The following is an 11,601-nucleotide window of genomic DNA, read 5'->3' as shown; positions in this document are numbered from 1 at the left end:
ATAAGCGAATAGAGATGCTTTCGTTCCTCTGAACCTCTGCTTTCCTGCTATCTTCATCCAATCAGTATTACTCCTTTCCATGGCTGGCTTTATGTGATACATCACCATTGTCAATGGCTACTTTCGGTCTTCTCTCGGAAAAATTATCCAAATGCCCTGTCACGGCACGGCTAATCGTCTAGAGGCATCACCCTTGTCAATGGTTTCATCCTATCCTCTCAATGAAAATGGTCAATGCACCCTGTCACGGCACGGCTATTCATCTGTCGATTCTCGATCATGCTGGAATAGGATTTAAAGTAATTGATGCATAAATCCACTTCCGGGGCCCACTTGGTGTGTGCTTGGGCTGAGCTTTAACTTTTCATGTGCAGAGGCCATTTATGGAGTTGAACGCCAGGTTGTGATCCATTTCTGGCGTTCAACTCTAGTTTTTGATCCCTTTCTGGCGCTGAACTCTAGAATTGGGCAGAGAGCTGACGTTGAACGCCAGTTTACGTCGTCTAAACTTGGGAAAAGTATGGACTATTATACATTGCTGGAAAGCCCTGGATGTCTACTTTCCAACGCAATTAGAAGCGCACCATTTCGAGTTCTATAGCTCGAGAAAATCCACTTTGAGTGCAGGGAGGTCAGAATCCAACAGCATCAGCAGTCCTTCTTCACCTCTGAATCTGATTTTTGCTCAAGTCCCTCAATTTCAGCCAGAAAATACCTGAAATCATAGAAAAACATACAAACTCATAGTAAAGTCCAGAAATGTGAATTTAACATAAATACTAATGAAAACATCCCTAAAAGTAACTAGATCCTACTAAAAACATACTAAAAACAATGCCAAAAAGCGTATAAATTATCCGCTCATCATCCATCAAAGTTTAATTTTAGTTGTCACACGTCCAACCCAATAAAGATAATTGAGAGTATTAGTCTCGGGTCGTTCTCCCTAGAAATTACAATCGAGTGCTCAATTATTGGGTATGAGGTCAAAGGGGGTTGGATTAATAAAACAAGAAATTAAAAAGGCAAGAAATGTAAATCAAACCACTAAGGAAAGCAATTACTAAAAAGAGGCATTCATGGCAAGGATTGATAATCTAGGCTTTCTATCCTAGTCATTAATTATTACTTAATAAGAGCTAATCCTATTTCGTCATCCCCAACATTGGAAGAAGGTACAATGTTATCTTCACATTGAGAGAAAGTCAAATAAGACTAGTTAATCTCAATCCATAAGTCCTAATCAACTTACTAATTTAATTAGCAAGATATTAGAGTCAATGGAAACAATATTAACTAACAACTCTAGATCACCAATATAAGTTGGGTATTAATAACTCAAGATTGCCAAATTTCTCTTTCCAAGCCAAGAATGCTAAAAAAACTACTCTAAAATCCAACTAAGAATTTTGTCAAACACTTGGAAGGCATAAAAGAAAAGCATGATAAATTGCAAGAAATAGTAAATTCTACTACTACCCAATGCAAGAAAAGTAAGAATAACAACTCAATTAAACAATAAAGGAACATAAAACATAATTGCATTAAATGAAAATCCAAATCCAACAAGAGTGCATCAACATAAAAATGACATAAAAGGAAAATTAACAAGTAAAATTAAGAGAACAAGGATGTAGGAACAAGAAATTGCATAGAAAACAAGATGAAAACAAGAATTAAACCCTAGATCCAAGAGAAATTAACCTAATTCTAACCTAATTCTAGAGAGAAGGGGGAGCTTCTCTCTCTAAAAAACTACCTAAAGCATGGTCCTAAGCTAATCTAATTGCTCTCGCCTTATTCTCTCTTGAATTCTGCATCACATGGCTTCATAAATGAGTTGGATTTGGGCCTGGAAAGCTCAGAAATCGCCCCCATTGTATTCACTTTAATGAGGTCACGTGACCAACGTCACGCGTGCGCGTGGCTGATGCGTGCACGTCGACTTGCAAATTCTCTCCTCACGCATACGTGTGGGTGACGCGTGCGCATCGCTGGCAAAATCCTCTCTCACGTGTACGCGTAGATGACACGTGCGCGTGGCCATGAATCCTCCAAATGCTCATTTCTTCATGAATTCTCTACTTTGCATGCTTTTCTCTTCACCTCTTCCATCCAATCCTTGCCTTATAAGCCTGAAACACTCAACAAACATATCAAGGCATCGAATGGAATTAAAGTGAATTAAATTTATCAATTTTAAAGCCTAAAAAGCATGTTTTCACTCTTAAGCACAAATTAGGAGAAATTCACAAAACCATGCTATTTCATTGAATAAATGTGGGATAAGTTGATAAAATCCCCTAAATTAAGCACAAGATAAACCACAAAATTGGAGTTTATCAAACCTCCCCACACTTAAACTAAGCATGTCCTCATGCTAAACTCAAGAAAGAGACAAAGGGTATCAACATTTATTCAATGCAAACTATCTATATGCACCCTATCTAAATGCAATCTATCTAAATGAATGCAACTACTCGGTCAAAATAAATCAACTTCTAAGAATACATATATGAACATAAGGGCTAAAGCAATAGCAATCAAATCAAACCCACAATTGAATTAAGTTATTGAAAGAATTTTAACAACTTGCAAGGAAAGAGATAATCAAAGGTGAAAACATGTAATTGAGCAATCGAACCCTCACCGGATGTGTATCTGCTCTAGTTTCTCAAGTGTATAGGGTTGATTCACTCAATTCTCCTCTAATCATGCTTTCTAAAATTTGTTTTTCATCTAACAATCAACAATTATTCAATGCATACATACAGATATCATGAGGACTTATCCATAGGTTGTAATGGGACTAGGGTCATGGTAGGAATAAATATGGCTAAGTGAGCTTGAGATTTGAATCTTTGATTAACTTAAGCTCTCACCAAACACATATAACAACCTATACAATTCTAATACAAGCCTAACTACCCATTCTTTAATTTTTCACACACTCATGCATTCTCTTTTTTATCACAACCCATATGCATTGATTATTATTACTTTACTTTGGGGCATTTTGTCCCATTTTTATTGGTTTCTTTTTCTTTTTCTTTTTATTTTTTGCTTTTTTTATATTTTTTCATTTTCATTTTTTTCAAACTAAAATGTATACAAGAACATCAATGCATATGGTTTAAATATTTAATGCATGAGTGTGTACCCAATTCCCAAGATCTTCAACAAAATACGAAAATACACTTTTATCCCAACCAATGTTCCCAAATTTTACTTACTTAAATGATACATACTCTCACTAGCCTAAGCTAATCAAAGATCTAAACAAGGGATATTTATTGTTTTTCACTTTAAGGCTAGTAATGTGCTAAAATTAAGAACAAAATGGGTTTAGCATAGGCTCAAAGTTGGCTAACAATGGTAGATAAAAGGTAAGGCTATTTGGTTAAGTGGGCTAAATGAAATGATGGCTTCAATCATATAAATGCATTCATACACAGAATAATAGACATAAAGAATCAAACAAATCAAGGATTGCAATCATAGAAAGAGAATAATACACACAAGAATGAAAATAGTGGTTATATGATGTAACCACATAATTAGGCTCAAAACTCACATGGTTGTGTGTTCTTAGCTCAAAATTCATGTTCCACAAATATAATTCAAGCAAGTTCAATGAAAAACTTTTACTCAAATCAATTAGGGTGCCCTATAGATAAATTCCTTGGAAAATTTTATTATTTTGACTAAGCTTATTATATATATGTAAAATAAGAAAGTGCAACTAAAAATCCTAAAAGACCTAGTAATAACAGAAAAAATTGAAATGTAAAAAATGTTGGGATTAGAAATTTGTCACCCAAAATGGCCGATTGGTCGGATGACCTCCCCACACTTAAGAGTTTGCACCATCCTCGGTGCATTCAAAGGTGAGCAAGGGGGTTCGGCGACTACACGGATTGCCACCTTCAGCTGGTGGATCAACTGGATGCTGCATGTTCTTTCTCCCGCTTTCGTTTTAGCTTATGATGACTCACCCATGAAAAGTAAAAAATAACACAGCAAGATGAGAAAATGCAAAAGCAAGGAAGCAAAAATTGTTGGAATGAGGTAAGAACCATTAGAATGGAGTGAGTGAATTAGTGTGACATTAAGGAAGAATAGTGTGTGAGTTCTAAGTTATTTTTTTGCTTATGACAAATCATCCTGAAAGATAGAAAACAGGAGAGTAAGACAAGTAAATGCAAAAGCAAGGAAGCATATATTGTTGGAATGAGGTAAGAATCACTAGAATGAAGTGAGTGAATTAGTGTGACATCGATGAAAAATGGTGTGTGAGTTCTAAGTTGCATGCGGTTTAGAACACACACTAGCATAGAAGCTATGTCACAATTACACAAAAGAAGTAAGCACTTCACTCATTCTAGTGTGCTTGAGATACTCTAAAGAAAACTTGTAGGTTAAAACAACCAAACAAGTAGTGAAGAAGCATGAAAGCATTCAAGCAGAATTAAATAATTGTGAAATGGATGATGAATGGACATTGATTGATGTGCAAGGAAGTTTAATGAACAAAGGAACAATGAAAATCACATATCAATCAAAGACACACTTTTAATTTTGGCTCACATCACCTAGTACACATAAAATGGGAAATATGGTTGCTATGCAATGTAGTAAAACAGAGATATAAGTTGAAAATCAATCACATAGCAAGCATGGTCCACATGGCTTGAGAATTTTAAAAAGATATCCCTAGGTGAGGTTACAATCCAGTTCACAATTGAAGCATTATGCCAAAATGAATAGCTTCAAATATGTGTAGAGCACATAAGTAAACAATTAATGGTTAACATGTCATTAAGGCATAAGCACAACATATGGATGCATATGATCAAGGAACATAATGCATTAAGATAAATGCAAATCATCCAACACCAAGAAGCTGCCTAGTCAAGGTAAAGAGTTCAAATCACATGGTGGCCAAATCATGCAATTCAAAACATCTAGAGTGCTTGAAGATAATTCACATGAACTTGATATTAAAAAATGTTAAGCATGAAAAATTCAAAATCAAGTGACAAAGTATAACCTCAATGAAGAAATCCAACAATGGCTTTTAACAACAATGATGCCAAAATAGTATCCTATCAGTAATCAGCAGCAATAACAGTGCAATTAACAAATTAAATCAATAATCCAACACTTAGCACCAAAAACAGAAAATGAAACTAACTAACTAACCAACTAATTAACTAACTAAATAAGGTGATGGTGGATGGTGATTGGTAGTGTTGGATGATGGTTGAAGGAGGGAAAGAAAAGAGGAGAAGGAAAAGAAGAAAAGAAATGGAGAGAAGAGAAGAAAAGAAGTGGTGAAACATGGCAGGTAATCATGCGTACGCATCAGGTCACGCGTACGCGTGTATGGCAGACATAGGGTGCAACACGTGTGCGTCGACCACGCGTAGGCATGGGGTACAGAAAATAGAGGGTGGCGCGTATGCGTGGGTCACGCGTACGTGTGGGAGGAATTTGTGCTAGACGCACAATTCCCGCACCCTATGCGCACAACTCTCTGGTTTTAGTACTGCACCTGGAAATTTTGGGAGGTCACGCGTACGCGTGGGTGACGTGTACGCGTGGAAGGTTGAAATTCTTGGGGTCACGCGTACGCATGGCTGGGCGCTCTGTTTTTCAAAATTTTTTAATTTCTTGCACGAAACCAAGATTTCCAAACATCGAAACAGCTACCAAAAACACCATCAAACCTTATTTAACATACTAGACTCCCAAATAAACTCAACAAACCAAACCAAACATGAAATTAAACCTATTTTAACATGCAACTAAGCAATATATATAAGAGTATAAAAGGAAGAAATGTACCTAACAATGGCAATTCAATTCATTTATTGATTATATATACAAGAGAATGGAAAGAATTTACCATGGTGGGGTGTCTCCTACCTAGCACTTTTATTTATTGTCATTAAGTTGGACTTATGGGAGCTTTCATCAAGGTGGCTTGTGCTTGAATTCATCAATGAACTTCCACCAATGCTTGGATCTCCAATAAGCTCCAACATTCCAAATCATTTGCATCAAGCCTTGATGGAGTTCTTCACAAGCTTGGAGCTCCCAAAATTGATCCTCTTCTTGTAATCTGGGATCCCAAATCTTGTTTTCACACCCATCTTCAAGTTGATCATCATGATTCTATCCGGGTGCCCAGCACATAGAATTCTCACTTGAACACCAAGACATCCTGCTAGACCCATCCAATTGAGCACTAGTCCAACCTTTGCATCTAATCCTTGAAGCCTCAACCATAATGAGCCTAGATTTACAATGCCAACCACTAAACATTCTTCTCTTATGCTTCATTCCACAAAGCACCCTTAGGTGGCCATCTGTTTCAAGCAAACCAAATTCAAGTGGGGTAATAAAGTTAAGAGTAATAAGTTTTACCCACTCAAATGAAGGAATAGATGGTGACTTAGGTAGAGAAGTTTCCCATGATCTTGATAAAGCACATTCCACTCCCGTCCATCCTCTTCTAGGGGCTTCCACCACTTGACAAGATGCTTCATGCTCTACCTCTTTCCAAGCTTCCTCAAGTTCAAATGCTTCTTCACCAACTTCTTCTAGCTCTTCCCCATCACTCAAGTTATAAATAGGAGGTTGAGTGAAATCTACCTCAACATCAAATCCAAGTTCAATGGAGAAGGATTCATCAAGCTCAAAAGGATCATATGTTGATGCAAAATCATCATAGATAGGGAGTTTATCGCTTGTCCCATTTCTTCCAATTCTTTATTCACAATATGTCTTGGAGGTTGTGCACTAGCCTCCTCAATATTAATTTCAAACTCTATGGAAGAAGATTCTACAACTTGAGATTTCTCTTTGCATTCAACATCTCCTAAATCTTCAACTACTTCTTCCGGTTCGATTATCTCTACTTTCTCCTCTTCTTGCAAATTTTGCTTTAACTCTTATTCTTCACCTTGAAACTTCAAATTCACTCCCTCATTACACTCCTCAACTAATCTTCCACATTCAACATTGGGAGTGTCTAGATTTCATGAGCTTAGATAGGAGGGCATGTGGTTAACAGCTTCTGCCATGGTAGCAACCATGATTTCTAGCTTCTTTAGCTCCCTTTTCTCCTCTTCTTACTTTTGAATATAAGAGTTGATGTCTCTTTGTTGTTCTAGAATGAAGGTATGGAGAGCTTCATCTATTGAAGGAGGTGGTGGAAGAGAGGGTTCATTATTTGGGAGAAAGGTATTGTAGTTGAAAGGTGGTTCTTATTGGTGAAGAGTCTTGAGGTGGTGTATAAGAAAATGGTGGTTCTTGGGAGTATTAGTGTTGGAATGGTGGTGGCTCTAGGTATGGTTCAGATGGTTGTTGGTATGGTGGATATGGGTTAGGATCATATGGATGTGAATGGTGGTACGGGGCTTGTGAGTAGGATTGTTGAGGGGTGTGTTGAGGACAATGAGGGTCACTACATCTATTAGGTTGGTAAGCATTAAGAGTTCGATTATACCCATAAGAAACCGGAGGAGGTTGTTGCCAAGAAGAGTATCCATATGCTTGAGGCTCCTCCCACCTTTGATTTCCAAATCCTTGATGCAAACCTCCATTGAAGCTTTCATTTCCTACAACATAGTTTGACCAAACTCATAGCCAAAGGGATGAGAATTCATAGTAGCAAGAGAAAATGAAAACAAAAACTAGCAAGAAACAAAGAAAACCAAATCCTATGACTAGCAAAAACTAGCAAACAAACCAAAAATCAAGCTATTCACAATATTGACATATATACAATAACTAATAACAAGCACACATTGCGATTCCCCGGCAACGGCGCCAAAAATTTGATAGATGATTTTTGGTCGATCTAGAATTCCTCAATAAAATTGAATCACTTTGTTGCAAGTATAGTCTAAACCAACAACCAATCCTCCATCAAAGTTTAATTTTGGTTGTCACAAGTCCAACCCAATAAAGATAATCGAGAGTATTAGTCCCAGTCGTTCTCCCTAGGAATTACAACCGAGTGTTCAATTATTGGTTATGAGGTCAAAGGGGGTTGGATTGATAAAACAAGAAATTAAAAAGGCAAGAAATGTAAATCAAACAACAAAGGAAAGCAATTACTAAAAAAAGGCATTCATGGCAAGGATTGATAATCTAGGCTTTCTATCCTAGTCATTAATTATCATACAATACTTAACAAGAACTAATCCTATTTCGTCATCCCTAATATCGGAAGAAGGTACAATGTTATCTTCACATTGAGAGAAAGTCAAATAAGACTTGTTAATCATAATCCATAAGTCCTAATTAACTTACTAATTGAATTAGCAAGAGATTAGAGTAAATAGAAACAATATTAACTAACAACTCTAGATCACCAACATAAGTTGGGTATTAATGACTCAAGATTGCCTAATTTCTCTTTCCAAGCCAAGAATGCTCAAAAAGCTACTCTAAAACCCAACCAAGTATTTTGTCAAATACTTGGAAGGTATAAAAGGAAAGCATGGTAAATTGCAAGAAATAGTAAATTCTACTACTACCCAATGCAAGAAAAAATAAGAATAATAACTCAATTAAACAATAAAGGAACATAAAATATAATTTCATTAAATGAAAATCCAAATCCCACAAGAATGCGACATAAAAGGAAAATTAACAAGTAAAATTAAGAGAACAAGGATGTAAGAACAAGAAATTGCAAAGAAAACAAGATGAAAACAAGAATTAAACCCTAGATCTAAGAGAAATTAACCTAATTCTAGCATGATTCTAGAGAGAAAAGGGATCTTCTCTCTCTAGAAAACTACCCAAAGCATGGTCCTAAGCTAATCTAATTGCTCCCTCTTTGTTCTATCTTTGTTCTGCATCAAATGGCTTCAGAAATGAGTTGGATTTGAGCCTGGAAAGCTCAGAAATTGCCCCTAGCGTATTCACTTTAATGAGGTCTCGTGATAAATGTCACGCGTGCGCGTGGCTGACGCATGCACGTCGACTTGCAAATTCTCTCCTCACGTGTACGTGTGGGTGACACGTGCGCGTCGCTTGGCAAAATCCTCTCTCACGCGTACGCGTGGATGATACGTGCGCGTGGTCATGATCCTTCAAATGCTCATTTCTTCATGAATTCTCCACTTTGCATGCTTTTCTTTTCACCTCTTCCATCTAATCCTTGCCATATATGCCTGAAACACTCAACAAACATATCAAGGCATCGAATGGAATTAAAGTGAATTAAATTTATCAATTTTAAAGCCTAAAAAGCATGTTTTTACTCTTAAGTATAAATTAGGAGAAATTTACAAAATCATGCTATTTCATTGAATAAATGTGGGATAAGTTGATAAAATCCACTAAATTAAGCACAAGATAAACCACAAGATTGAGGATTATCACATGTCCAATGGAAGAAGATTCAATTGTGGATAGAAATTCTACAATGATTGAATCCATGTCTTCCAATTCTTCATTCATAACATGCTTTGGAGGTTGCACACCCTCCTCAACATCAAATTCAAACTTCTCGGAAGGAGGCTCTATAACTTGAGATTTCCATGGAGGTTTCGCATCTCCTAAGTCTTCAACCACTTCTTCCTCTTCAACACTTATGGCTTCCTCCAATTGATCTAATACAAAGTCCCATTCTTTGTTTTCCACCGGAGTTTCTAATCTCTCCTTCATGCTATGCTTTTCAATTGATTCTCCACATGGGGCCATGGGAGTACTTTGAGTGTCCAAGCGTTGCGAGGCTAATCGACTTACTACCTTGGTCAAGGTAGCCGCAAATTCTAGTGTCCTCCTTTGAGCTTCACGTTTCTCATGAAGTAGTGAAGTGAGAGAATCATCTATTGGGACTTGGGGTGGATGGGAGGGTTCGTTGGTAGGGAGAAAGGGCTCATAATAGGAAGGTGGTTCATCTTGATAAGGATATGGAGATGATGTATATTGAGGTGGTGGTTCTTGAGAGTAATTATGTTGGAATTGGGGAGGTTCTATGTATGGTTTATATGATTCATATGGTGGTTGGTATGGTGGATATGGATTAGGGTCATATGAAAGTGTTTGATGGGGTGGGGCTTGTGAGTATGGTTAGGGCTATGTTGTGGAGGAGGTTCATAGGCATATGGTAGCAGTTGTTGATAATCACAAAGAGGCTCACCATAGGCATTGGGTTGGTATTTATTATTGGTTGTGGGAAAGTATTTTTGGAGTTTTTGAATGACGAACAAGAAATGTAAATAGCAATAAAGTAAACTAACAAATAAGAAAAGTCCTAGCAAGGGTTGAGAATTAGAATTCCTATCCTCATTATCATCGTCAATTGTGATGGTAAATGCCTTTTTCTCTCACTTAGTTAACCTCTAACAATTGAAGGAAAGTCAAGTGAGCAAAATCAAGTTAAGTTTGCAAGTCTTAATCAAAGACTAGATTTAGTGAAGCTCAAGCCAACTAGCAACTTTCAATCACCTATCAACAAGAGACTTTGACAATTCAAGAGTCTCCAAATTACCCAATCCAAGCCAAAAACACAAAAAATCTATTTTAAAATCCAATCAAGCATTTTATCAAACACATGGAAGGTACAAAATAAAAACATAGAAAATTAACAAGCAATAGTAAAATCCAAGACTAACAATTGCAAGAAAACAATGACAACAAATTAAACAAAGCGATAATAAACATAAAATACCTCAAAATGCATTAAAAGGAAATTGTAATCAACAAAGAGTCATGAACAATAAAGCAACAAGGTAAAGGAAACAACATATAAAACTAAGAAAGCAAAGAGGTAATAACAAGAAATTAAAAGAGGAACTTGAATCAAGAAAAGAAGTAGAACCTAAACCTAGATGAAACTGAAAATAAGAGAAGAAACCCTAAAACCTAGAGAGAGGAGAGAGCCTCTCTCTCTAGAATTTTACATCTATCTAAAACTAAAACTAAAGTGAAAAGTGAAAAGTGAATGATTCAGCTCCACTCCCCGCCTCTAATTTTCATACTGAGCTCGAAACTGGGCTAGAAATGAGCTATGAAATCACCCCCAGCGTATTCCCTTTATTGCAGCACGTGACGCTCACGCGTCGCTTTGATAATTCACTGGCCACACGTACGTATCAGTCACGCGTACGCATCATTTGGACTATGATTTGGTCACGCGTACGCCTCATCCATGCGTACGCGTCGAGACCAGCTTCTCAAATCTCTAAATTCTTGTGTTTCTTCCACTTTGCATGCTTCCTTTCCATCCACTAAGCTATTCCTGCCCTATAAACCTAAGATCACTTAATGCACATATCACGGTATCGAATGGTAACAAGAGAGGATTAAAAACTAGTAATTTAAAGGCCTAGGAAGCATGTTTTTAATAATAACACAAAATTAGGAAGGAAACTTAAAAACTTGCAATTTACATGAATAAGTGTGAGAATAGTTGACAAAATCCACTCAATTCAATCCAAAATATACCATAAAATAGTGGTTTATCAATTTCTCCACACTTAAACATTAACATGTCCTCATGCTAAGCTCAAGAGAAGCTATAAAGGGGGAGAAGAAGAATGGTAGGATTTATTAAATGAAACATATCTATATGAA

This window comes from Arachis ipaensis, chromosome B04 (assembly GCF_000816755.2).
Source record: "Arachis ipaensis cultivar K30076 chromosome B04, Araip1.1, whole genome shotgun sequence".
Classification (NCBI taxonomy): Eukaryota; Viridiplantae; Streptophyta; class Magnoliopsida; order Fabales; family Fabaceae; genus Arachis; species Arachis ipaensis.
Note: the sequence above shows the minus strand (reverse complement) of the source record.